The following is a 5,917-nucleotide window of genomic DNA, read 5'->3' as shown; positions in this document are numbered from 1 at the left end:
AGTTACGTTCTTTTGATTCTCCTCCCCATCCCTCCAGGAGTGGGGGGAGGAAGAAGGGGGGGAGTGAGTGAGCAGCTGCATGGTTCCGAGTTACCGGCTAGGCTTAAACCACGACAGGGTGATAAGTCTGTCTAGCCTATCCCTAACCAAACCCTCTACAACCAGGGGGAAGTCTTCCTTTCTCTGGCCTTTATCTCTAACCTCTGAGGTCTGGGACTCCCGAGGGCCATTCTTAGAGGTAAAGACTGACGTAAAGAAGGTGTTCAGTAATTCCACTTTCTCTGTGTTTTCTGTTACCAGGGCACCCATCCGATTCAGCAGCGGCCCCACAGTTTCCCTAATCTTCCTTTTGCCATTGATACACTTGTAGAAGCCCTTCTTGTTGTCCTTGATGTCCTTTGCCAGACTCAATTACAAGTGGGCCTTTGCCTTCCTTCTTGCATCTCTGCATACCCTGATGATGTTCCTATAATCCTCCCACTTGGCCTGGCCCTTTTTCCGCCTCCATAAATTTCCTTCTTGAGTTTAAGATTTACTAGGAGCTCCCTGCTTATCCATGCAGGTCTCATGCCCCTTTTGCCTGATTTCTTCATCATGGCGATGCACTGGTCTTGGGCTTGGAGGAAGTGGTGCTGAAATATTGACCAGCTCTCTTGGACTCCCTTCCCTTCTAGAGCCCTATCCCATGGGATTCCACTAAGTAGGTCTTTGAAGAGGTTGAATTTCTCTCTCTGCAAGTTTAGGATTCTAGTCCTGGTTACTCTTTTGCTTCCCTCACAGAGAACCCTGAGTTCCACTGTGATTGCTACAGCCAAGGCTGCCCCCAACCTTTACGTCTTCAACCAGTCCTTCCTGGTTTGTTAGTACAAGGTCCATCAACACACCTTTCCTGGTTGGCTCCTCCACCACTTATAACAAAAAGTTAACTTCAGTTATCTGTAGAAACTTCCTGGACTGCGTGTGCTTGGCCGTGTTTTCCCTCCAACAAATATCTGGGTAGTTGAAGTCCCCCAGGAGAACCAGGGCCTGTGACCACAAGGCTATTTCCAGCTGCACATAGAAAGCCTCATCAAGTTCCTCCTCCTGATCCTATAATAAACACCCACAATAGTGTCACCCATATTAGCTTGTCCCTTAATGCTCACCCATAGACTTTCAATTCATTCATCTGTCCTTGGGTAGAGCTCAATACATTCCAGTTGCTCTCTCACATAAAGAGCAACTCCACCACCTCACCTCTCTAACCTGTCCTTTCTAAAAAGTACATAGCCATGACAACATTCCAGCCATGTGAGCTATCCCACCACGTCTCAGTAACTGCAATGAGATCATGGCCCTGTGACTGCACATAGATTTCCAGCTCATCCTGTTTATTTCCCATATACAGGCACATCAGAGAGGTAGTTTCACAACCAGGTTCCCTGGAAGGGGTGCGAGAGGATTCACCATAAACAACCTCGATGTGGTTAGCCCTTCATTCCTCATTTTGAAAGGCAGTCATGGAACATCTGTCACTGCACAGGTTGGTATGACCTACTCCCCCAGAGGAAGCAACAGCATGAGCATTGCCACTTTGGACATCACCCCCCAAGTCCTCAGTTTAAAGACCATCTCACCAAATTGATCAGCCTGCAGCCAAAAATTCTCTTGCCCTTTTTAGACAGGTGGATCCCATCCCTCCCTAACAGTCTACAATCACTAAAGCCCAACCCATTGTCATAAAAGCCAAAACCTTGACGACACCAGCCACGAAGCCAGTCATTGATCTGCACTATGCATCTGCTTCTGGCTGTCCCCATTTCACTAACCACTAGGATAGATGAGAAGATGACTTGGGCACCAATGTTTTTCACCTGCCTCACCAGGGCTCTATAGTCTTCCTTGATGTTACCTATTTCTCGGCTTGTGTCATTTGTACTCACATGAAAAAGCAAGTGGGTAGTACTCTGTGCTCCTGACAAGCCAGGGAACCCTCTTGGCAACACCACAGATCCTAGCCCCCAGTAGGCAGCATACTTCTAACTCTCAGGCCAGCGGACAGGTGCCTCAGTGCCCCTTAACAGAGAGTCACTGTTCTGCTGACAGGCAGGGTATGCCACAAAACAACCACACACTAGCTGTATAACATGCACAGTTTATTAAACAAGAACACTGAAGTGAATAAGCACACCAAAGCAAACAAGCACACTAATGTGAATCAGGTCTATATCTCTCTATATATAGTAAATAAGTACTTATATCTCTGATTCGCTTTTTTGTAAAGTACAGAGGAAAATTAGCTATTCATCAAATCATCACTGCATAGAGAGAACAGATTAAGAAGAAACACATCACCAATTACCACTGAATCATCATCCAGGCCCACACTTCAAGCTGGGAAGCCCCGTTGCAGCCGATGCCAGGAGTCTCAGGTAACTGGGAAAGTTCCTACACAGTGTGTCCAGCCATGTGACTTCGGATTCAGCCACAAGAGGGTCCTGCTTTTATACCCTTAGAAAAACAAATGGCTTTATGCCAGATCTGTCATTGTTTACTCGTAGGGCCCAGTTTCTCATGATCTCACTGTTGTCCACACTGAGTGTTGGCCAGGTGCCCCACTGCAGCAAAGTATGAAGGTCATAGAACAGCTGCACACCTATGTTTTCCTGTCTCTTTCCGAAAAACAGTCATGATGTACATAAACATATATACTCTACAAAATACACTTTGACAAAAAATATACTTTGTTATGTCTCTCAGTCATGAGAGGGAATCAACTCTCAGCTAGGTTCCCGTTCATTACAGTTGCCCACTATGATCACTCGACATTTCTTTTTATGGTAACCACAATGCACTGCTGGTACAAGTTCTCCTTGTTGTCCTTACTCATGGATAGCTAAAGCCTTTAAAGCATCATATCTGTTATTGATCTGGAGGGTGGAGGTCAAGTTGGAACCCTGGTTTTCTGAGTCACCAGGGTCCAAGGTGCTTCAGACTCAGTGGTATCCTCTGTAGGTATATGGGTCTGAAGCCACAGTGGATGTAGCTGTCCAACTGTGAGATGAGCAGGTACACATTGCACTGGGCGAATACTTGACTGAAGGGCAGGGCTCCAAGGGTCGTAGTGAATGGGGCTCCATCTGGCTGGTGAGTGGTCACCAGTGCCATTCCTCAGGGCTCAATTCTAGGGCCAGTTCTGTTCAATATATTTATCAATGATCTGGATGCAGGAGTTGAATGCACTATTGTCAAGTTTGCTGATGATACTAAAATGGGAGGTACTGGGGGGGGGGGATGACAATAATGAAAGTCTCTTAGAGAAGTTCTCCATGGTCTAACAGCTATTATTTGTATGAAGAAAAGATGATACTGACAGTCCAATCAAAACCCCCTCCTCTTTCAACTACCAATTTTACATTATTGGGGGGGGATCAAGTTTTCATTTATTTATACTTTGTCATTCTAAAAGCAAAAATTAAAACCATCTAAATTAAGGCAAACATAAGTATACATGCACAACATATTTGGAATACAAGTATTTGACTATGTTGTAGTATTTACCAGGTTAGACTAGTAAACATTAAGAGATAATGAATAAGGTTGGCTGTGGGTTCAAAACAATTAGTAATTATTAACATGCCAAAAAATAGATTTCCTGTATGTTACAAGCATTCTTTTTTCATCTTTTCCTGTTAATTCAATTGGAAGTATAGATCTGAAATCCTTTTGCTGTTGTCCTGGGTTCAGCTGTAGCAGTCATTTTTCTCCTTCTTAGTAGCTGGTGCAGTGCTGTGTTTTGGCTTTAGTCTTAAAATAATGCTGATAACACACCGATGTTTTAGTTGTTGCTAAGCAGTGCTTACCCTAGCCAAGGACTTTCCAGTCTCTCATGCTCTCCAGTGAGGAGGTGCACAAGAAGCCGCAAGGGAGCCAGAGCAGCTGACCTAAACTGGCTAAAGGGATATTCCATACCATAGAACATCATGCTCAGTATATAAACTCGCGGGAATTTAGCCAGAAGGGGCTGACTGCTTCTTGGGGACAGGTTGGGCATCAGTCAGCATCACTTGTCATTTGGTTTGTTGTTTGGGGTTTTTTTTTTTTTTGTTTGTTTGTTTTTGTTTTGGGTTTTTTTGGGTTTTTTTTTTTGGTTTTTTTTGGGGGGGGTTGGTTGTGGGGGGTTTTTGGGGGGGGGTGTTTTTGTGGGAGGTTTTTTGGGGTTTTTTTGGGAGGGGTGGTGGTGGTATTCCTTTCTCCCTCTTTATTTCCTTTTATTATTATGTGTTACTTTATTTCAACTATAAAACTGTTCTGATCTCAACCCAGGTTCCCCACATCCAATTCTCCTCCCCATCCCACTGGCAGCAGGGGAAGTGAGCCAGTGGCTGCATGGTACTTAATTGCCAGCTAGGCTTAAACCATGACAGCTGTGGATGAAAAGAGAACATATAATAACTAGAAGAAGAAAGGCTCTTCTCCAATGTTTTTCGGGGGTTTTTTTTGTGGTGTTTTTTTTTTTTTTTATTCCCATCAGTGCTGTTTTTCATACCCAGTCTACTTTAGAAATTGACCCAAGAAGTTATTCTCCCATCTCATTAGCACTGTTAAGAACACAAGTGAGAAGCCCTATTTACAATACAAACAAGTTGGGATCTGTAAGTATTTGTATGCAGGGGCAATTTTTACACTTTAACACAATTAAAGCTTTGGAACTGACAACAGAAGGCTAGCCTGAAACATCAGTGTTATCAAGAAATCCAGTCCGTGGTTTGGCTGCAATAGTACCAAGTTTTCATGGTCACTTTCTTAAGAACATCAGTGGTTAATAAGCTCTAGCTCCTTGTTAGTTTTGGAAGTAGCTATACACGTTTGTGTAACTGCATTTGGAACCTGTTTATGCCCTTAAGGGGGATGAGCATGGAGCTCAACCTCCCTTCAGAATTACACCAAAGAAAAATTACTGTAAGAATAGTTAAGAAACACAAGGCTTGTCTTCTGATGGTATAACCTGCAGCTAAGAAAAAATACCGTGCCTTAAAGTTCTCCCCAAAACTCCACCATTTAGAAAAAAACACATACAGTTACTTAAGAGAAATAATCCATTTGTTTACTCATCGATAGGTCTAAATCCGTGGGCCTCCTATAAGGTAAGGACCAGAACATCACGCTGTTTATTAGAAGTTTCTCATCTCGGCTGCGCAGCCTGTCAACCGCTTCGTGCTGCTATCCTGTGCCATGACCCCCGGGGGCAGCGAGGCCAGCTGTCGCCCCGCATCCCTGCAGGCACCGACTAGCTGCAGTGGAGACAGCGATGGACGCCGAGGGGAAATGGCCCGCCCCACCAGAGTCACATCAGGTAGGGGACGCATACCTCCCTACTCCTCAAACAAGCTGACTAGAGCCCAAGCCCCTTCCCCCGCACCCTACCCTCAGGACAGGGGTGGTGCTAAATGAACTGGTAGAACCAGCAGGGCAACCCGCCTCCGCTCACCCAAGTTGTGGGTGGGAAGGAAGAAAAAAATACATCTGTTCTCTGGACACAGTCCCCCAAAACCCCTACACAACCCAACAGCCAATAGGCAGCGTGGAACCACGTACGCCTTTAAGCACTGCAAGAATCCTGCCCCGCCTTCTCCAATGTTAGGATACAAGCACAAGGCGCAGTGCTCGCAGACGCCATTTTCACACACACACACACACACACACAAACAAGCCTTGCAGTCCCTCTCGCTCTCCTTTACCGCCTTCCATTGTCTCCACTGTTGTTACCCCTCTTCTCGTAGCTCCTATCAGGCAAGTAAAACAAATAACCAACTTAAGCACACTGTAGCAATGCAGGAGAAATCGCTCTTCCCCCCCCCCCCCATTATACTGAGGCCTTGTCTTACTATGGTCCACACGGAGGGCGGGGCGAACTAGAGGCTATCTCTGTCCTGAC

This window comes from Strigops habroptila, chromosome W (assembly GCF_004027225.2).
Source record: "Strigops habroptila isolate Jane chromosome W, bStrHab1.2.pri, whole genome shotgun sequence".
Classification (NCBI taxonomy): Eukaryota; Metazoa; Chordata; class Aves; order Psittaciformes; family Psittacidae; genus Strigops; species Strigops habroptila.
This window is presented reverse-complemented; position numbering follows the sequence as displayed.